At 37.1% G+C, this 23,591-nt stretch overlaps 1 long non-coding RNA gene across 1 annotated transcript in view; it reads right to left on the bottom strand.

Annotated features, from left to right (window-relative positions):
* Positions 1 to 22,939, bottom strand: part of LOC136825776 (uncharacterized) — a 478,081-nt gene extending 455,142 nt beyond the window's left edge. The window contains exon 1 of the long non-coding RNA XR_010849454.1: positions 22,831 to 22,939. This is a non-coding gene — a long non-coding RNA (uncharacterized lncRNA). The remainder of the gene's footprint in view (positions 1 to 22,830) is intronic.
* Positions 22,940 to 23,591: the final 652 nt, after the last annotated feature.

The raw sequence follows: 23,591 nt of genomic DNA, 5'->3' as shown, positions 1-23,591 counted from the left end.
GTCAGGGGTGAAGCAACAGGCACTATTGCGTTTCTGTTTACATTTAGACAAATTCATGCTAGGGTCAGGCGAAAGCGATTTTATTGCTGCTGGCAGTGACTTATTTGGCAGTCAGATTTACGAATCTGATTATGAGAAAGTATGCAAAGGTGCATAGATTGTATAAAAGATTCTGCAAGGTACATATTGATGCTAAAGTGTCAATGTTATACACACACACAAATTAAAGCAAAATCTAGATAATATATATATATATATATATATATGTATATATATGATCGTTTATGACTGGGCTCGATGATTTAGGGATAGTTATTATTGTGGCAAACGACAGAACATGGGGCACTAGGCAGAAGCAATTTCCTCCATTGTATTTGGTAATTTATTGTTGTGGCGTTTTTTGTATCTACAAACCATCCATAATATTCAAATGCATTTGTACACAAAACTGTGCATTTTTCCCCAAGATTTTCCTACCGGTATCATTTTCTAAATATGAAAAAAAGGACTGACGATATCTGTCCATATCTGACAAGGGCATAAAGATGAGGAAATAATTTGATAAATTGTTTCGCGCTGGGGGAGTGATTACCTCATCGAGGCACTTTTTAGTTTTCTGTAAAAGAACACTACTGAGTTGGCTATTTGCCTGTCCGTCCGCATTTTTTCTGTCCGCCCTCAGACCTTAAAAACTACTAAGGCTAGGGGGTTGCAAATTGGTATGTTGATCATCCACCCTCCAGTCATCACACATACCAAACTGCAGCCCTCTAGTCTCAGTAGTTTTTATTTTATTTAATGTTCAAATTAGCCATGATCGTGCGTCTGGCACCGATACAGGTTCCCACAACACAGTCCACCATCGAGCCGCGGCTCAAGTTTCATGGGCCGTGGCTGAGAGTTTCATACAGCATTATACGCTGTACAGAAAACTAGACTGCGCCTAAGAAGCTTCAGCGCATTTTTCACTTGTTTAATCACAATTATGATGATTTATATTTTGAAATACTGTTCACTCACAACCATTATTTTTCTCTATCTCTCTCCTCAACGTCAATACCCAATGCAACTGCCATGCCGAATAACCATTCATTCAACCTCTGTCTATATATATTTTATCGTGAGTAACTGTACGAACGAAATGATTGTGCCAAGATCTATGAACTGCCCTTTACACAGGTACTTCAAGAATTATAGGGAACTGCTTAACAACAAGGAGGGTGTTGGAGATTGATGCTAGATTATTACATTCCACAGATTTAATTCTACCCTTGAAAGTATCTACAAAAGGCAGGCTGAAGTTCTGTATCACAACTCAGTAAAAGAAATATGTAAATGAAGATATAAACACCAACTTAATTTTTCGCAGTCACTGAATTCTGCCAGGTATCAAATATCCCCGACAAAACAGGTTGAATTTTAAAGCGAATTGGCAGACAAAATATCACACACATCAGGGGGGAAAAATAGAGTTAGTGTGGGCTTGAGGAACCTGAACTGGGGTGTTGAAGCCAAATTGCGATCAAAGGTGGGATAACAATGAAGATCATATTATTTACTATTACCGTACAACATGAGCACATGCATTTTCGTGGGACAAGCCGAAAAAGGGTTGTTAACTAAGACTCTAAAGAATAAATACTAAAGAATAAATAAATACTTGACAACTGAAAAAAAAGCAGAGAGAAGTAGAGTAATATGAAGATAAATATATGAGTATATAACAACGTACAAATGAACAGTAGTTTAGAGTAGCACAGAAAGGCCGAAGAAATGGTTCATGGCACTTTACAGTAGCATTACCTCCTCTCTAAATCTTATGAGTAATGGCCGTCTTAACACTGCCAGGAAGACTGTTACTTACTTTTCAAGCACACGAAATAAAAGGCCTCTCTAATAATGGAAGTGACATCGTGACGCCTCAACAGAATATAGATGCTTGTGCTCAGAAACACGAGGACCACGCGTCTTTCCAGAGTTGACTGCAGAAGTGATCCGCGGAAATATAACTCACGAAAGAAAAAGTTAAGTATATCTTAGTGTAACCAGACCACTGAGCTGATTAACAGCTCTCCTAGGCCTGACCCGAAGGATTAGATTTATTTACGTGGCTAAGAACCAACTGGTTACCTAGCAACGGGACCTACAGCTATTGTGGGAATCCTGAACCACATTATGAGGAGAGAAATGAATTTCTATCACTAGAAATAAATTCCTTTAATTCTTTCATTGGCCGGTCGAAAAAGTCGAACGCCAAGACAGCGCCGAAGCCGAGAACTCTCAAACATATTCCCAAACGATTGATCTAAATTCCTAATTTCAGTTACTATAAAAAAAAAAGGGAAACCTCTTCGAGGAATTCTGTCAAAAAGGTAAAGATTCTCGGAGACTGAATTATATCGCCTGGCGTAGTCATTTCTGTGGATCTAGACACTTAAGAACGGACCAACCTGAACGGGAACGTTCAAAACGAAGTTGCTGACTGAACATGACTTTTTAGGTCATCCTTCAAGAAAGCAGTAACAGTTATAAAAAAAAACTAACCGATGAATAATGCACCCTTGTACGAGTATAGAGGCTGTGAATACAAATGCCGGTTAGGAAGGTAGTGAAACAAACTACTGAATCATGTTCTTAACTAAAATCGTTCCAGAAATAAGGATACCTCATGGAAAATCTGTCAGATTTAAACTTGAAGACTTTAAGTGTTTAACCGATCTTTAGACTTGAAAACAAGATGAGAGATTGCAGTTTCACCACGCTGAGAGAAAGAGTATAAAAGGAAGATTGTACCAACCGGCCTGCTTTACAAGACCCGAATATGAACTCTCCTTGTAATAAATTCCTGAAACGTTGAGATGCCAAACTCTGGCTCAACTACACACCTTCAAAAGTGACAATTCTCACAGTAGAGTAATTTGCGGCTTAAACCTCGAACGCACTCGCCTAACTTTCTATCAGTACCGACAAATACCATTTATTACTGGCAGAATGGCTGTTTCCTTATAAGCTTTCACATATCATGTCTTACCAGGACATCAGAATATGGGTACCGGTTTTCATAACCTGATTCTTATTGACAGTAGGTGTCTTGTCCATACACGTACCATGTCGTTTTATCAACAAGTAATTTTTTAAAATCAAAACTTTCATCTGAGATGGCTGTGTGGGTTAAGGTAACCGAAATGTGAATTAGAAACCGCAGCAAGCACTTGTAAAAAATGATGAGAGAGAGAGAGAGAGAGAGAGAGAGAGAGAGAGAGAGAGAGAGAGAGAGAGAGAGAGTTCATAAATATATTTAATAAACTTCGGAAGCATTATCTTTGACAATCATCTGATATGAAAATGAGGACCAAACACTTGGCCAAATTAGAAAAAATTAAAATATTGATGAATCAGTAGAACTGCCAGCTATTTGCAATTTTAAAACTGACCGTCGTTCTTAGTCGTCGGTGGATTCTGTTGAAATTTAATGGACTCCAAGTGCCTTGGGGACAGAACATTGTTACGAAGGAAACCTTCTTTATGATAATATGTTAATGGGGTTACACCTCCGTTAAAGGGAAGGGGAAGGGGGTAGGGTGAGGGAGAAGAGAGTCTCGGGTACAAACAACTTAAGACTTTAATCGGGAGAAAACTTCTATCGCATCGCAATCAAATTCATTGTAGAGGACGACTGACTGATAGTCCTGCTGACTAAGTCTAAACAAGTCCAAGGAAACTGAGACCATTGGATATTTAGACAAATATTTATAGTGTAGATTATCTCGCAAATCTATCATATCCACAAATATATGTATATATGCATATATATATATATAATATATATATATATATATATATATATATATATATATATATATATATATACATATGCATATACATATATTTGTGCATGGATAGATTTATGAGATAATCTACTGCATGAAGATTATTCGTCTAGAGTATGTATATATATACATTATACATTCGTGTCTGCGCGTGCGTACTTCAATAAAATCGAGTGTGGATTTTAATGGCGATCGATTAGATCATAAAAAATGCCTTTGGCTTTAGTTCTAGTATAATTTTAATAAATGCATATTTATGTGTTACAATAAGCGCAAATGTGTGTGAGTGTGCTTAAATAAATCACTTCGACTAAAATTAAAACCGGACGGTAGGGTTAACATATCTGCTATGGTCTCAGTTCCATTATGGTGAAACGGTTGCTAATAAGTTGAACATACGAATGTACTTTCCTAATAAAATAAAAGATCAAATGTTTACCTAAAATATCAAATAAACCCGATGCAATCATATGTAAATTTAAAAAAAAATAGGAATAATTAATATCCAACACTTTCATGGAAGAAAAAGAATAATTTTGTGGTTCTTCATACACTTGCAAGAAATCTGGAGCGAAATTCAGAACACATTCACAAAATTAGACTTAAGCCAGAACGGTTCAGAAGAAGAAAACCACAAAACAAAGCATGAACTCATCATATGCATTTCCAGCGCTAATATCAAGACCCTGTCAGATACACACGCCAGTAACAATCAAAAGAAAAAATGGACTGAAACTCGTTCTCGAATATAGGGACCTCATGAAGCCTGCATAGCTCGTTCGATAAGAACTAGAAAATGCAACACGCCATGTCGTGCGGTAATATACGTTTGATATATGAGCAACAACAGCAGTATCATCAGCAACCACTGCTCTGCCAGTATCAATAATAATATTATTACGAACGCAGGCTCCGCCAGTAAATAACAATAATCATAATGAACATTGTTGATGCTGTCATTGTTATCGAATAAGGCAGAGTAGATGAATAACAACGTTCATGGTAATAAAATACACAACAATAATAACATCAATAACCTGAACGACAAAAAATGATAATAGCAGTGGCCCAATATTTTACAAAACAAAAAAAAAGAGGGGCAAGCTCTACTTCGTGCTAATTTATCAATGATAATAGCTCCGTGGCATCGTGGTGACAGGTTATTGCGAGTATAATAAAGGATAAAGTTGTAATATATCACTTTGGTGTGCAGACATTTGAATACAAAAGAACGAAAATACGAAACAAGGCGTAAACCTTTTAATCTTTGTTTATTCAAATTTTTTCCCTGCTAGAGTAGGATTCTTGGGATTAAACTAAACGTAAACTACTGGACTTTATTGGTTCGCGTTATCTGAGGAGATCGAGCTACTGTAATCATCATGATTCTTACTTTATTAATAAAAAAAAAAAATTACCCAACAAGCATTCTATGAATTCTATGAGTGAAAAAGGGCCTTCCCCTATAATGAAAAGCTGCAAGTGTAGGTTACCATTCACCCCTTAATACTTTTTTTCCTGCTTTTTTCTGTGATGGAAATTTATTTACAAGCTAATTATATTTTTCAAGGAATATCCGTTTTCCCTAAAATGGGATTAGACAGAGAACTCACCCACTATCTTCATTAAGTGACATTAAGCTGTCGCTCACATCATCTTTTTCTCCCCTCCTCAAGTAAAATTCATCCTATGAGCTCATAAAATAATGACAATTCGAACACTGAAGAAGCACATTAAAGTGATTCGCCGACAGCACTGACGCTAGATATATACAATTTACATAGATTAGAACCCTGATAACCTACGTTGTTTTACAGTTTATTTACAATTTCCTGTTTTACTCTTCCCATTCCACTGAAAAAAAAATCTTTCACTTCATTTTGAAAGGTAGATTTGCAAGTGCACGGTAAAGCGGTGTTTCTTCCTAGGCCTTAATTATGCTGCTTATCAGAAGGGACACAGCATCCCTGAGTTCAGAGGACTTGCTTTGATGAAGTAAACCATGATTAAAACATCATCAATATGGATTTTAACTATATTACTTGCATTTAGATTTTTATGCTGGAATCCGCACGAGGAAACCAGCCCCGAATCCTGGAAGGGCTCTATCTGTTGTAAACCCCACCATGCTTTCGAAAAAAGCCCGTTGAAAAAAGTCTCACATATATCTTCAATTGTTTAGTAGATTTCGAGGCGAGGCGAAGCAAAAATTCTTATTTGAAACATATATTCTGTAAGTGTCCTGTACAGACAAGCGGCTGGGTATATGGAAATAATTCCTTTTCTTAGTGAATTTGTTAAGCTGTAGGGCAAAGATGCCCTGTAGAGTTTTCTAGACCTACATATAATCTTGATGTTTAAAACCTTTTGCGGAAACCACTTCCATTTCGTACAGGATTCGACAACACTCACATTATTGTTAAAAACATTCAGTTAAGAAACTGCACATGAATTTCGTTACATAAATACTGGACTTTAAATGATATACCACATAGCCAGTTTGTTACATACACACAACTCACCCCACCAACCATGCACTTCAGCCCAAAGTTCATTACATAAGAAACCGAAAAAAAAAAAACATCGACTTAACCATGAATCTGCAACTAAAACCTGGAATGCACAGCAGAAAACATTGGACAGATGTAAACAGGCAGGAGGGTGCGTTCCGGATGGAATTTAAGTTGTGAATAGTCACCATCGCATGAACGATGAGTGCAAGACTGGTAGTGACTAAAGAACTGGATGTGACAAAAACCGGCATTTTTGTTGCCTTTTGATGCCTTGCCAAATTTTGCACCATCATGTGAAGGCAGACGATATAGCTCCCCGGATTTTCTCAATTAATTCAACTTTACCGAATGTTACACTACCTCTGCAACTGTAGATTAGAAGGAAATTATGATAAATTTTACGCCAAGATTGTTCCTGCAACCAGAGCTTTGCAGTACTTGCAAACCGATGTTTTGATAATTCCTGTCCTCTGAAGATTTCTTGTTTATCATTAAGGCACACATACCCAGGTTGAGATTGCCTGCTCCAACTGCTGCCTCAACGACAAAGAGCTCACCAATTGGCTTGAGTTGTGAGTGGATGACAACACATCTGAACAGGCGCTGAGCTTCTTTCTTTCAGTATCACCGTCATCCAAGCTTACCAGAGTTTATTTTTCAAGAACTAACGTCCATCTCTCCATTACTAAAATTTAGAGCACAATTAAGTGCTAGTGGTACGATTTATGCCATCCTGATTCAGTGGTAATTGTAATCAGATGTGAGAAGCTGTAACGTGAAGTCAAAGATCTTGAAAAATTGAGACCAAGGCTTGGCCAGAGATACTAAGCATCTGGACACAACCCGGCCAGTTGTCTTATCAAGTCTCCTTGCAAAGAGACTTCCTCATCAGCTGCTTCATACACCTAGCTCACCACCACCAAGTAATCCCCCTTGCACATCGGTAGAAATTAAGGTCTTTACATTTCAACACTTCTGCTTCTTTCAAACTAGAAGTTGCAGTCTTCTCTCAACATTTACGAGTTGTGGACATGTTTGCAAACCCATTTTCTTCAATTCACTCTACATATTCAATCAATTTCAAAAGTTCAGTGATTAATCTTTTCATGCACGCTACCTTTCGCAACATCTTCCTCATGTTTATCATTCCTTCAACCTTTCTCACTATACATGCAGTACAGTGTTAACTTATTTCAAGATCTTCCATCTTTTATTTGCTTAGAAAAGTTAAGTATACCTTAGTTTAACTAGACCACTGAGCTGATTAACAGCTCTCCTAGGGCTGGCCCGAAGGATTAGACTTATTTTACGTGGCGAAGAACCAACTGGTTGCCTAGCAACGGGGACCCAGCTATTGTGAAATCCGAAAACATTATACCGAGAAATTAATTTCTATCACCAGAAATAAATTCCTCTAATTTTCATTGGCCGGTCGGAGAATTGAACGCGGGCCCAGCAGAGTGCTAGCCGAGAACGATACCAACCCGTCCAACGAGGAACCGAATGCGATAATATATACAGCTTCGTTAATGAACACCTTCCTCAAGCATTCCAAATTTCGCATCCTAAAAACAAACGTTTTTCAATCCACACCTTCTGCACAATGATCTCTCGTCAGCTTCCTTGCTTCTTCTGCTCGGATTTAACTCTGTTCAGATTTTACCATTATCGCTTACAGTCACCATCAAATAATCGTTGACATCGACCCAAGACCCTATAATTGGGCAAGGTAAGCAAATGATAAGGGAGCCATATGTCGGGGGCTAATACAATTGCTACAACAGCAACTGGAAATTAAAAATATTACTGATATTCCGCGTTAAAATATACGCATTTTGAAAAAGACCCCTAAAAAACGGGGAACTGAAGATCCTTTGGTAAAGTTGTTACTGACTATCTACAGTAGTTTATCAGCAACTCGCATTCCCCTTTTAAGAAAATGGAGAAAGAAACAGTAGTTTCCATGAAGCTTGAAAGTTTCTTACACTTTTTTCCACTTTATGTTCAATTGTCTACTTTTAAGAGTTGTTTATCAATATGAATAATAATGTAATGTTAAGATCATTAATTTACTAAGGATGTATGTATGTTCAATTATCTGCTTTTTAAGGGTTGTTTGATCAATATGAATAATATTGTACTCTATTGAGATCATGCCATCACTAAGGATGTATGTATGTGTGTATGTATATGTGTGTTATTTATATATGTGTGTGTGTATGTATGTATAACTGGATCACGAAAATATGGAACGTGATCAATATATAAATCAAGGCAAAATCCATGAAGGAAAGAGAAACAATGGAGTGCTGCGAGGCCTTTCGACTTGTCGTCCTTTACTTAGCAGATTGCTAAATAAAGGAAGACAAGTCGAAAGGCCTCGCTGCACTCCACTGTTTCTCTTTGCTTCATGGATTTTGTCTATATATATTATGACGAATTGCCACTCTCCCTCTTTGTACATACATATATTGTATATTTTTTTATTTTCAACGGTGTACCTTTTTCTATTTGTGTATTTGTTCTTTTGCTTCAGCGCCATCTCTGACCGCGCAATCTACTTCCACTCTGTGCTTTTTGCTTTGGTATTTTCAAACCTTTTTGATCTTGACTATCAGGATAAAGTAGGAGTATACTTCCCACTACAAAACAGTGACAGTTGGTGATTGTTATATTATTTTTTGGTTATTCAGTACCGTAAGCCGTAACTACAGTGTGGAATATTTAATTAATGTTGTGTTTTGATCACTGTTTATGTAACTGTTGAATAATTGTATTATATATAAATACGTGAGCAGTGCCTTGTCACCATTTAAGTAATAATGGTCGTGGGTAAAATAATAAGTTAAGGTACGTTGAATTCTCTTAAGACCTGAGATATTCCATCGCAGAGGTGACAAAATGGGGCCTGTCCGGGATGTGAATCGTGAAAAGTGAATTGAATGGTTTAGTGGTTTACAAACGCGCACAGAACCAGTGAAATACGAACCCAAGAGATTTTGTAACACTGCTTTAATCCCTCAATCGTTCATTGTTAACGTTTTGTTGTTATAGTGGAAGTATACTTCCTCACTCGCTCGCTCAGCATCGGTAATAATGGAGGAATAGCTGTCAACAATAGCTAGTCCGCTGGGTACTGCAGCCTTCTTTTTCTTTTTGCCCGCCCCGTACATGAGCCGCAATTAAGGGTTACTCGCAAGCAATATCCGAAATACGCTAGTTTTGTGTTACTCGCGTCATTCGTTAGCCTACTTGTCCCTTTCGGATTTTTCGCGAAATCCTTCTGTTAATTCTGCATCGTGCTTTTCGTTATCCGGTCCAACTCATTTTATTCTGGATATCGACGTGTGCCATCCTCGCCTTCAAATCCTTTTTTATGGGTATCGCGCTTTCGTTATCGGTCTAATCATCACTTAATGATCATTAGACAAACTTAAGCCATCCTGGCCCATCACCATTTTGAACGCTCGTGTTGCGGTTATCAGTCCCGCTTCTACACTTCGTTTTGTGTTAAAACGGACGTAAACTCGTACACGATAATTGTATCCGATTATTAACGACCTAATTAAGTAATTGGTTTGTGCTACAAATTCGGTAATTCTGTATTTGGTGTACCTTAACTTAATCAGCATTGTCTAGGATAAGTTTACCAAAGATAAACCTTCTTACCTTAATAATCATGCCTTCAATCTAGAGAAATTCTTGGCTAATCCTAGAGAGAATTGTTAACCTTGCGTTTGGCTGAAAAGGGAACTTCTCACGGTTTGAGTAAATGCCAAATCCCTACAGATATAACTTATGTCAAAGCGCGTATCATTAATGACATCCTTCAGTTCTTGGTGAATAAAAACGTCATAACAGAGGACAATGAAGATGTAGAAGTACTAAGAACCCTTACAGGTTCCAGTGCTAATGTCGATCCTTAAGTGGAAAAACTGAAACTTCAGTTAAAAGTTCTTGAAGTGGAAAAGAGAAACAAGAAAGAAGACAAGAAGAATTTGAACATCAGAAAAGGCTTAATGAGTTGGAACTCGAAAAACTGGATAAGTCGTAATTTATCAGGCTTAAGGCTAAAGAGGATGAAGGAAAACTTCCCATGGGATTCGATGTGACTAAAGCCAGCAGATTAGTTCCCGAATTCAACGATAAGGATCCAGAGGTTTTCTTGCAAACATTTGAAGACCTAGCAACGTCATTAAATTGGCCGCCTAATTTCTGGACAATACTCGTGCGCAACCACTTGAAAGGTAAGGCTGCATATGTTGCATCGCAATTAATTGGGGTTAAAGACTATGAAGTCCTTAAAAAGACTGTTTTAGATGCATATGCCATTACTGTGGAAGGCTACAGGCAAACGTTTAGAAACTCAAGACTCAACCTCAGACGTTTGTAGAATTCTGTAACATAAAGGTAAGACAGTTTAACAAATGGTTGGAGAGAGCTGGTGTTAATGATTTAGACTCTCTTAAAAATCTGATTTTGTTGGAGGAATTTTTGCGTAAAGTTCCCTCTAATATTGCCACTTATGTACATTTTAAAAGTGAAACTTAAGTACTAAAACCAGCTAGCTTAGCTGACGACTATTATCTAATTTACAAGAATAGTAAAGATTCTTCAAAGACTGTCTCATCGCCTAAATCTCATCAGGTTAGTTGTGCTTATTGTAAGAAAGATGGACACTCCATAGAAAATTGTCCCAGTCCAAAATGTCAGAGATCAGAAGTAAGCACTGGTGGTAAGTCCAAGAAAACTAAAGGTGCAGTAACATGTCATGCTTTTTGTTCCTTCACAGGATCTGGAACCATTTAATGAATTCATGTGAGGCTTCACTTAATGATTCATCTGTCACAGCTCTGAGAGACTCTGCTTCATCCCAGACAATAATTTCGGCTGCCAGTCAAGACAACTTAAAATACACAAAAGAGTACATAGCAGTAAGTGACCTAACCACAACTACTCTTCTACCCGGGGGCTGAGGTGGATATTGCTTGTCCTTATTTTACAGGTAAAGGCAAAGTTGCTGTCTTACATAAACCATTACCTTGTTACCCTATTCAGATGATTATTGGTAATGATCTTGCAGGATCCTCTGTACTTGAACCTAAATTGATTGTAACAACACCTGAGGTAGTAATCAAAGATGAGCTCTCAAAAAGCCAGATAAAATCTCCCAGGTAATCACTAGATCATCTCTAGTAAAATGCCCAGCACTAATTTTCCTCCCAAGGTAAAGAATGACAGAATAACAGAGGCTCTGGATTTAGTTAATATAAATAAGGACCAGTTTGCTGTACTCCAACAGAAGGATTCAAGTTTGAAAGCACTCTGGGATAAAGTAGTGGATCCTACTGACAACCTAAAACTCCGTACTTTTTATGTGGAGAAAAATATTTTGTTTCGCCATTACAAGTCTCCCAAAGCTCCAACATCTTAACTCGTGGCATGACTGTTTTCAGGTTGTTTTTCCAGAGCCCTTAAGGAAACCCTTGCTTGACCTCGCTCATTCTACGGAATCCCATCTTGGAGTGAATAAAACCTACAAGAGGTTGTTTGAGGATTTTTATTGGCCAGAAATGAGAAAGGACATAAAGGAGTTCATTGCTTCCTGTCACCACTGTCAGATCACTGGTAAGCCTAATGAGAAAATACCTCCAGCACCACTTCAAAGCATTCCAGTACCTAAGTCACCATTTGATAAGGTAATTATTGATTGTGTTGGGCCCTTGCCAAAGACTCGCAAGGGTAATGAATACATTTTGACTGTCCTTTGTCCTACCACTAGGTATCCCTTAGCCTTTCCCATTAAAAATGTGTGCTAAACCCTTAGTTGGACAATTGTTGAAAACCTTTACCTTGTTAGGCTTCCCGAGAAAACTACAGTGTGATCAAGGTACCAATTTTACTAACAATCTTTTCAAGCAAGCTATGTATCAATTTAATATCCATAATGTTTACTCTTCTGCTTATACCCACAGACTAATGGTGCCTTGGAGAATGCACGAGACTATAAAAGTTTGTTACAGAAGTATATCAGTGAAACATCACAGCACTGGGATGAGGACCTCGATCTTCTCTGTATGTATTTAGATGTACACCTCATGATTCCCACAGGGTATCCCCATTTGAACTCATGTTCGGTCGAAAACCAAGAACTATATTAAGTTCAGTAAAGGAGAATATTTTTGCAGAGGAAGCCAGAAGAAACTACGAATATTTACCAGTTACTTAAAAGATTTAAAAAAGAAATTTACATTTATGATATTGCTGCTACTAATTTAGTTTCTTCCCAGCAGAAGATGCAACACATATACAATAAGAAGGCAAAAATGAGAGAGTTCAAAACTGACGACCAAGTTTTAGTGTATCATCCTATTCCTGGCGCTCCCTTACGAGAAAAATATGCTGGACCTTACAAGATCGTTCATAGGACCTCCAAAGTAAACTACATAATCAGCACTCCAGACAGAAAACGACCAACTCAATTAGTTCATGTAAACCTCCTTAAACCCTATATCACTCCAGTCAAAACGGTGAGTCTAATATTGCTTTAGTGATAACCAAAGCTAATGCAGAGGCAACAAAGGTACCTAACCTGACAATAGATGAGGAAACTAATGATGGTGATGAAACCAATATTTTATCATTTAAGGATTTTTCTAATAGTGAAATTTTGAAATTTTAAAATCTTTAGAGGCTTATCTTTCTCACCTAAATGTACCTCAAAAACAGGCATTGACAAGACTCTTACTAAAGTTTCCAGACATTAGCACTGATATTCCTAAATGTAGCTCTACTGTCCACCATGACATATTGCTTGAACCAAATACCACCCCAATCCGTCAACCTTTCTATAGAGCCACAGGAGTTAAACTAGAAACATTGAAAAGGGAAGTTCAGTATTTACTAGACAATAATTTAGCAGAACCCAGTACATCGCCTTGGGCTTCACCATGTATATTGGTCCCCAAATCTAATGGGCAATTCAGGCTTTGCACTGATTATAGGAAATTAAATAAAGTGACTGTTAAAGATTCCTATCCACTTCCTAGGGTTAATGACATTCTAGATAATATTGGTAATGCCAAATTCTTAACCCAAATAGATTTACTAAAAGGATATTATTAGGTACCACTGACTGATAAAGCTAAGAAAATCTCTTTATTCGTAACGCCTTTTGGTCTCTTTTCCTACTTAGTAATGCCCTTTGGACTCTGTAATGCACCTGCAACGTTCCAGAGCATGATGGCAGAGATAACTAGGGGTCTTAAAGATGTGTTTGCATATCTCGACGACCTTGTGATTGCCAGCAAGACCTGGGAGGAACATCTTAGCACCTTGGAAGAACTCTTTCAACGCCTGCAAAAAGTCGGGCTGACAATCAACCTTGCTAAAAGTTCTTTTGGTCAAGCTAAGGTAATTTATCTAGGCCATTGCATTGGTAGTGGAGAAATTATACCTAAAGGGGCTAATATAGACAATATCAAGAACATTCCTATTCCTGCCACCAGACAGCAACTAAAATCTTTTTTAGGAATGGTTTCTTACTATGCTAAATTCATTAAGAACTTTGCTGTTATTACTGCTCCCCTCTATGCTCTTACTTCCCCTAAGGTAAAGTTTGACTGGACCGAAGAACACTGTCACATTTTTAAGCAACTGAAGAGCATATTGGTTTCTAAACCCCTCTTAAGAGCTCCTGATTTTAATAAAGAATTTTTCATGCAGATTGACGCCAGCAATACAGGTTATGGGGCTGTTTTGCTACAGTCTTACTCAGTCAGTACCACAGAAACGCCACCACCACTTCATCATCTCCTTCCCATCGCCTACCACTCCCGCTTCTTCAAAGGAGCCCAAACCAGGTGGGCCACTGTCGAGAAGGAACTTTATGCCATCGTCGCTTCGCTACTACACTTCCAACCCTACTTGGAAGGACACCACAGAGTAGTAATATATACCGACCATCGACCACTCCTCTTCCTCGAACGTTCTCGCCTCCGAAACAAGCTTGCTTCGTTGGTCATATATATTGTCGGCCTTCAATCTACGACTTCAGTCGATCGGAGGTACCAACAATCTCATCGCTGACACTGTCGCGGCTTCCACCGCCTTCAACACCACAACCATCTGGTCCCACTATAGTGGGCCCATCTTAGCGGGGGGGGGACTATGACGAATTGCCACTCTCCCTCTTTGTACATACATATGTTGTATAATTTTTTATTTTCAACGGTGTACCTTTTCTCTATGTGTATTTGTCTCTTTTGCCTCAGCGCCATCTCTTGACCGCGCAATCTACTTCCACTCTGTGCTCCTTGCTTTGGTATTTTCAAACCTTTCTTTGGATTTTGACTATCAGGATGAAGTAGGAGTATACTTCCCACTACAAACAGTGACAGTTGTGATTGTTATATTATTTTTGCTATTCAGTACCGTAAGCTGTAACTAAAGTGTGGAATATTTAATTAATGGTGTTTTGATCACTCTATGTAATTGTTGATTAATTGGTATAATATATATAAATACGTGAGCAGTGTTTCCTTTGTCATCATTTAAGTAATAATGGTTCGTGGGTAAAATAATAAGGTAAGTTAAGGTACGTTGAATTCTCTTAAGACCCGAGATATTCCATCGCAGAGGTGACAATATATAAATAAATTATATAGCCTATATATATATATTATATAAGTAATATATATATATGTATATATATATATATATATATATATGAGTTACTCCTTACCAGAATTCTGGCCACGTAACAAAGTACCCTACGCAACGTGAATGACATTTAAATAAGCCTTAATTATATCATTCCAGAATAAAATCTTCGCTACGGAATTTGAAAGAAGTCGAAACAAACTCTATTTGTCATAAGAAATCTTCGAGCGGCTTGAATACCTTTGGGCTTTGCATCTTTGGATCCTATGAGGTTGCATATAATAAGCCTATACGGAAAATTTTAGATGTACCGGCATATGCCAACAATCGCGTAACATTTGTTGAGTTTGTCCTGCTTTGTTAGCATACTGCAAAATTACAATCGCATAATTCCAATAATGTAATATCAATATGTCTGTTTCCATGCAAGGATTCTTATGAAACATATATACCATATATTTCAAAACGTTTAAAACGTTTAAGTATCAGTAAAACTAAGATGCCATCTATCTCTTGAATGGCGTCTTAACAATTATATGTGTACTGTATTCGAATGTACTGTACATATGTATCGTGTTATCAAAGGGACCTCCAAAAGCCGAGATGTGTAAATCAATATCTTCAGGAATTGTTATAGAATAAATTAAGAATATATTTATTGTCGGCGGCATTATTCCACGAGGTCTGACCCTTAACCTGAGAGAGAAAGGTTACATTTAGCTGAGCAGTGCAAGCCATGAGAATTAGGGTGTGCCCAGGGAAATGAGCTGTTAACTGTTCACATCAACAACACAGCAGAGGGTTGCGTTACGTTACTAAGTCAAGGTGTCACTGACGAGATTACATGGACTTTTGCCTACAATCATTTCCCGCTAAAGTGTTATGCTCTTATTTGTCAAGAAATTTTTAAGCACAAAGTTTCTCATCCTCTTGCAAATTAAGCGCGTGCCCTTATCTCTGAAAGGTGATACCGTAATGTTATTTTTACCATATCCTCATTTCTCTCCAAAGGAAAAAGTTAACGCGGCGTTTTTATTTCCAGCATAGGACGTAATATGTTCGGTTTGTTTGTTTGTGTAGAATTATGCAAGAACTTACGTTAAGATTATTATGAAAAAAAAAATTGTAAAAAGTGAACCTCATGACTGGCAACAAATGATTAGAGATTACGGGTGATCTTAACCAGAATAAGAGACCTGTGGTTGATGGAGGGATTACTCAGCTTTGGCAGAGATTTGCAGTCTACGACCGCTCTTGATCTTCTCTGCGTGTTCTGAAATTCTGCCGGTTTTCTTAACACTTTTGCACAATTCCTTCCCTTCACAGAAAAAACTATTCTTTAACATATACTATTAAACCTTCAACGCATAGACATACATCGAATATATGATTTCATGCTCAAATTTAAGAACATACTACTACAACAAATTTATACTTCACGCAATCTATCAGGGGTCAACTCACTTTCAGAAATATATAAAGTGTTACAAACGTTCTATCGCCAGTTTCAGTACTGAATTACAACCTATCTATATCCTGACTTACCATTACTTCATAATCTTTAAGGATTTTCCTAACGTAAAGTAACGTAACAAAAATGTTCCCAACATTAATTCCGTCAGAATTACAGAAAATCAATTCAGTCAGCTAATTAAAGACAACCCATGAATAACATCAGGCCCTGAAGTCCTCCGAAAAACAACCGAAGCAACTAAATGCCACGATCACCTCCTCTTAATCGTGCCCACTCATCACGAGACTCAGAGGGTACTAATTCCCGATGTACACATTACCCATCCCCTCCATCAATGTCTTCACTTCTAGCAATAGACGACTTATCACTGAGAGGAGCTCCCCTTAGCCTGTCTCCACTATCAGTGAACGAGGATGTGATGGAAATAAATGCCTGAACTATTCTGTGAACACATGGCAATGAATCTCTCTCCAACCATAGATTCCCAAGTTCCGTTTCTAACTGCGGCGGCAGTCTATCCATCTTCGTGACTTGGACCTCGGTTGTCAAATAGCTCCTTAAGTAATCAATAAACCTACGAGTTTTCCGCAAAATCAGGTCTCTTGGGATGACTGCTAATTGTTCTTGTCAAGCTTAAACACGCTCAGTCGCCGATGCACCTCTCAACATCGACGTAAGACCACATTTGTTACATTTTACCGACGCAACTTTCGAGTTTCGATAATACACAAAATTTTCACTGTTCCCTCCCTAGATGCTTCGTAAAAAGACAACAAATTTTAACTTTTGTGATAAAATATTTTTCAATTAAGGACAATTGGCTGATGTTGAAATCAAAACCTCATGAAAATATGTAAAGTTATTGGCAAATTGTATAAAGTGATGCAAATAGAAGCAAGGAAGAGTTCACATTATCAGACCGCATATGGAGAATTGCGTCTATTCGTGAACTTCTCGATATGGTCGTCCTTTGTCTTTGTATCGTCAACTATGAACAAACCCACAATGTAAGGAAACATCGCCAATCACCAGCCAATAATAAGCAGTTATCAGGCCTGTCACAAAGCTATAAATACGCCTTATGGTGTATTTCCATAAATGCCACTATACTCAGCGGTGACTGACCCGACCAAAAAATTAACTGAGAAATGTGAATTAAACTTTATTAGTTACAATACTGGAACAATGATTATAAAATTCTGTATTAACAATCGTCTGTCAACACTAGCTATTTATGTTAATTATACAAATTCAATTTACTTATAATCAATTCTGGCTGGTTTAGGCTCCACACCTATAAAGCACTATGGCAGTGAAGACAGGTTGTATTTTCTACCGGGAATCTGATTTTTCAATTCAGCTTTTCTCATCTAAATGTCATATACCGGATTGTAAGCTATTACTATGATTTACCGTTTGTCAGCCCATTAAAATTTTAACCTGAAAAAAAAAGTTCCAAAAAACGAAATTATAAACTGCAGTTTTCAGTTTCTTGGCTTCTAAACTTACGCATCAGCTCACACACTCTGGGCCATGGATGAAAACAAGGGAAACCCATTAAAAACCTAGATTGTCACATGCGTATTAAAACAACTAATGAATGATTCTACTTATATAATCTTCAGTTTGTTAATGTAATGGTTCACTCCATGAATCATTATAGAAATTCCCAGCGAGTTTCACGTTTTACCTCCCAGTTCCAGCAGCTCCATTCAACATTGGGCGAATTACGTTTTCCATAAGTTATAACTATAAAATTTACACATTAACAGAAGTGAAAGTTATCATACGAACGATCCAAGAAGCATATTGTGAGAGAGAGAAGGAACGTCCTTTTATTACCCTTAAAGCCGTTGCAAGTAAATGTCAAGAAATGAATATTGTATAGTAGAAGTTCATCCCAGTACGCGGAGTGTAGTATTAAACACTGAGAAATTACTTTACTGCTCTAAGTAAAACACACACACATGCACATTTATACATACACATTTATATATGTATATATATGTAGTTATGTATGTTTATGTATATATATATAAATGATATACATATATATAATATATATATTTCAGAAAATACGGCCGCTTTAATATTACCGTGGGTTGAGATGTGATGAAAGAAAAAGAGCTGTGAAGTGGTAGTAGGTCACGACAGACAGTTGCAAATCGTTGCATTCAGCAAATACTTCGTTACATCTGCAGTTAATTTGATGAACACACAATATTGGTGAGTCATATGACCGAGTTGGTATGTGCGTACATGAGTTCGTACGTTAGAAATCTAGATTTTGTGTCTAATTCTGCCCAAAAAATTAGTCCGATCGTTCATTAGCGGAGCTAGAGCAGATCGTGAAGACATTATCTTTGAGTGTTGCAATCTCTTAGAATTGGCAGAATAAGGTACAGTTCAGACTCTTCGTTTTCTGTGTGAAGTGTGAACTTATGTTTTTACCATGTTTCAAGACATTTTTGAACTTGTGTGGGAAGTGGATGTAGCCTTTTACCATTTCAATATTCTATTTTATTGTGTTCTATGTTTTACCAATATATATCCACGCATTTTAGACTTTTCATTATTATGTTTTGCACTTGCATATTTTTGGGAGGTTATTATTTGTGCTTAATTCTTTCGACAGATGTCGGTGGTGAGAACATTGTGGTGAGAACATGGTGATGATGTTATCATGGTGGTGTGATTATAGAAAGACAGATGCAAACCTTGCAATGTCTAAATTTCCCATGTGGTAGACTTTTTGAGACTAGACCTTACAATGTCTAAGATAGAGTATGTGAGAGTTTTTGAATTTGCAGGCTATTAGCCACAATCAGATTTTTTAGTTGGACTGAGACTAAATCTTGAGTTAGATGTTTCTTACTTGATAATTTCATTTATGATGCATTTTAATCTTTGCTTTGTTTGTTCATTACTTGTTGGGTTGCTTTAAATAATAAATCTATTTTTGTAGGAAAGATTGCGTTTCCTTAGATGACCCATTTCATTTCTTTAATGTGGAATGCGCGAGACGAAGCGAGTGCCGAGAGAGAGAGAGAGAGAGAGAACGCTGAAATGAAACAGCCAAAGACTCGCTGTTGAAAGAGAAGGGGTGTGGGGCCTAAGGGGGAGTGAGTGTCAGGGAGTAAGGTAAGGGTCGAAATCCCATTGCCTTCCGAAGTCAGACCAAATCGGTAACGTTACGTAGTATTCCTACACGGAATATTGAGTCTGTTTCCAAGGGTGGTTACATATATACCTGTATATGTGTATATATATATATATATATATATATATATATATATATATATATATATATATATATATATATATATATATATATATATATAATATATATATATATATATTATATATATATATATAAAATACACATATATATATATATATATATATATATATATATATATATATATATATATATATATATATATATATATATATATATATATATATATATATGTATGTATATATTTTACATATATATATATATATTTTGATAATATATTATAATGCATACATTCCTATATATATTTATATATATATATATATATATATATATATGTATGTAATATTTTACAAATATTAGTATTTTGAAAGATTTGTAATGCCAAGCTCACTTCCCTATGTAGCAGTGACACACTTTAAATAACTAGTAGGTAGATTATATATAAATATTATATAATATATATATATATATATTTAATATGTATACATATGGATATATTATATACTACCTGAACAACCCAGTGCTGCCCAGGAAAACTCTGAAGGACTGAACAAAAATTTTCCTGCACCTCCTTGTGCTGACTGTCCCTTTTATCCAGGCATTACTGTACTAACGGTCCCTTTTATCCGTATATTAATGTTATGACTGTCCCATTTATCCAGATATTACTGTAGTGACTGTCCCATTTATCCATGTATTATGTTGGTGGTGACTGTCCCTTTTATCCAGGTAATACTGTGCTGTCTGTCTCATTTATCCAGGCATTACTGTAATGACTGTCCATTTTATGCACGTATTACTGTAGTGACTGTCCATTTATCCATGTATCACTGTGGTAACTGTCCCATTTATCCAGGTATTACTTTGGTGACTGTCCCTTTCAACCAGGTATTACTGTACTGTCTGTCCCATTTATCCAGTTATTACTGTTCTGACCATCCCTTTAATGCAGATATTACTGTAGTGACTGTCCCCTTTACCCAGATATTAATGTACTGACTGTCCCTTTTATCCAGGTATTACTGTGCTGAATGTCCTGTTTATCCAAATATTACTGTGGTGACTGTCCCTTTTATCCAGGTATTACTTTGTTGTCTGTCCCTTTTATCCAGAAATTACTTTGTTGACTGTCCTATTTATCAAGATATTACTGTGGTGACTGTCCCATTCATCCATGCATTACTGTGGTGACTGTCCCTTTTATTCAGGTATGACTGTACTGACTGTCCTATTTATCCAAGTATTACTGTACTGACTGTCCCTGTTATCCACGTATTACTGTAGTGACTGTCCCATTTATCTAGTTATTATAGTGGTGACTGTCCCATTTATCCAGAAGTTACTGCACGGTGACTGCCCCTTTTATCCAGGCGTTACTTTACTGACTTTCCTATTCATCCATGTATTACAGTACTGACTGTCCCTTTTACCCAGGTGTTATTGTGGTCTGTCCCATTTACCCATGAATTACTGTATTGACTGTCCCATTTATTCAGGTATTACTGTGCTGACTATCCCTTTTAGCCTGTGATTACTGCGCTGACTGTCCCATTTATCCAGGTATTACTGTGCTGCCTGCCCCTTTTGTCCAGGTACTACTATGCTGACTGTCCCTTTTATCTGGGTATTACTGTGGTGACTGTCCATTTTATCCAGACATTACTGTGGTGACTATCCCCATTTATCCAGGCATTGCTGTTCTGTCTGTCCCCTTTATCCAGGTATTACTGTGCTGACTGTCCCTTTTACCCAGGTATTACAGTTGTGATTGTCCATTTTATCCAGATTTTACTGTGGTGACTGTCCCGTTTATCCAGGTATTACTGTGGTGGCTGTCCCATTTATCCATGTACTATTGTACTGACTGTCCCTTTTGTCCAGGTGGTACTACTGTGGTGACTGTCCCATTTATTCAGGTATTACTGTATTGTCTGTCCCTTTCATCCAAGAATTACTGTGCTGACTGTCACTTTTATCCAGGTATTACTGTGGTGACTGTCCATTTTATCCAGATCTTACTGTGGTGACTGTGCCATTTACCCCCACTAAAACTAAACACATCCTCCCACTTAACTCCAACACCCCTACTAAGCCTAAGTACACCCCCACTAAACCTAACCACAACCCCCACTAATCCTAAACACACACCCTGGTAAACCTAAACGCATCCTCACTAAACCTAAACACACCCCCTTCTAGAGCTAAACACCTCCCCACTAAACCTAAACACAAACCTTGATACAGAATTATTAATCACAGGAAAGAAAATATTTTTAATAATATATTTCTATGGTATCAAGTACATGAAATGGGGTATGATAAACCAGTAGTTTATTTACCTCATAAGTTATAAAGAGAAGGGGGATGGAGAAGGGAAGGGAAGAGGGAGGGGGGTATGGGTTCGAAACCTACCCTATTATCTGAGTTGGGTCAAATGATGGCCACATGCCAAATTTTGTCTAGATCGGTTAAGCAATTACCACATAAGTTACAAAGAGAAGGGGAAGGGGAAGGGGAAGGTTGTACGAGTTTGAAACCCACACTATTATCAAAGTTTGGTCAGATAATGGCCATGTGCCAAATTGTGTCTAGATCAGGCAAGCGGTTACCACATAAGTTCAAAAGGGAAGGTGGTACGGGTTTGAAACCCACCCTATTATGTAAGATGAGTCAAATGATGGCCATGTGCCAAATTTTCTCTAGATCGGTCAAGCGGTTACCACGTAAGTTATATAGGGAAGGAGTACGGGGGATGGGGGAAGGGGAGGGGGTCAGGGTTACAGGTTTGAAACCTACCCTATTATCTTAGTTGGGTCAAATGATGGCCATGAACAAAATTTTGTCTAGTTTAGTCAAGCAGCTCGGATTTCTATAGCGCACAAACATACAAACCCACATACAAACATTTATTTTTATATGTGATATTTATATATGTATATATATGTATGTATATATATACATATATATACAATACATATATTCATGCATATATATATATATAATGTATATATATACATATACATGTGTGTGTGTGCGCCCACGTGTGTGTTATACATAAACATATTATGGATAACAGTTACTCAAGTCAAATGAATCTAAACAAGGGCAACCAACCTTATCTTCTTGCAGGTTAGTTACAGGAACTGGGATAGCATTTTAACTACATTTGACCCTCCACAGTAGCACTTGATACAGGTAGCTGCTTCCTTTCAGAGCTAATCTGCAACAATAATTAGGGAAGTTAGAAACTATGAAAAACATAACTCATTAGGCAATAAGAAATTCCAGTAATGAAGTGCTTTATTAACACACATATATGCAACTATTATAAATAAAAACAAAATCCACAAAGGAAAGAGAAACAATGGAGTGCTGCGAGGCCTTTCCAATCCGCTATTATACAGCTTACTTCCAGCTGTAATTTTAACCTTATCCCTGGCATGTATTATTTGGACCCCTGTATTAGAAAAATGTTCAAGAATCATCTAAAAGATAAAATCACGGACTTAATTACAAATTAGTTACCTTATATATACTTTCTACTGTAGGTATTCATATGTTTAATATAATTTTTTATTTGTAAAAATGTTCATCTTGCACAAATTGTTATTGTTTACAAAAAAAAAGAGAATTATTGAGTTGTACTTTTATAACATTTTTTAGTGGTCACTCACCTCCCTGTATAATCTTTTCAATGTCCTGCCCCTGCTTCTGAATGGTTGATCTTAATCCTTTGTAAACCCTCTTAAATATTTAACACCGTTTTGGCAGTTCTACTACAAATTCTTCAACTGTGTTGGATTTCAGGTACATATTATTTTCTTTGTAATCCCCATCTGTCATTTATATGAGCTTTCTTTGTAAACTTATTTTTA

The sequence above is a fragment of the Macrobrachium rosenbergii genome, chromosome 3 (assembly GCF_040412425.1).
Source record: "Macrobrachium rosenbergii isolate ZJJX-2024 chromosome 3, ASM4041242v1, whole genome shotgun sequence".
NCBI classification, from domain to species: domain Eukaryota; kingdom Metazoa; phylum Arthropoda; class Malacostraca; order Decapoda; family Palaemonidae; genus Macrobrachium; species Macrobrachium rosenbergii.
Note: the sequence above shows the minus strand (reverse complement) of the source record. Positions and strands in the feature narration are given on the sequence as shown.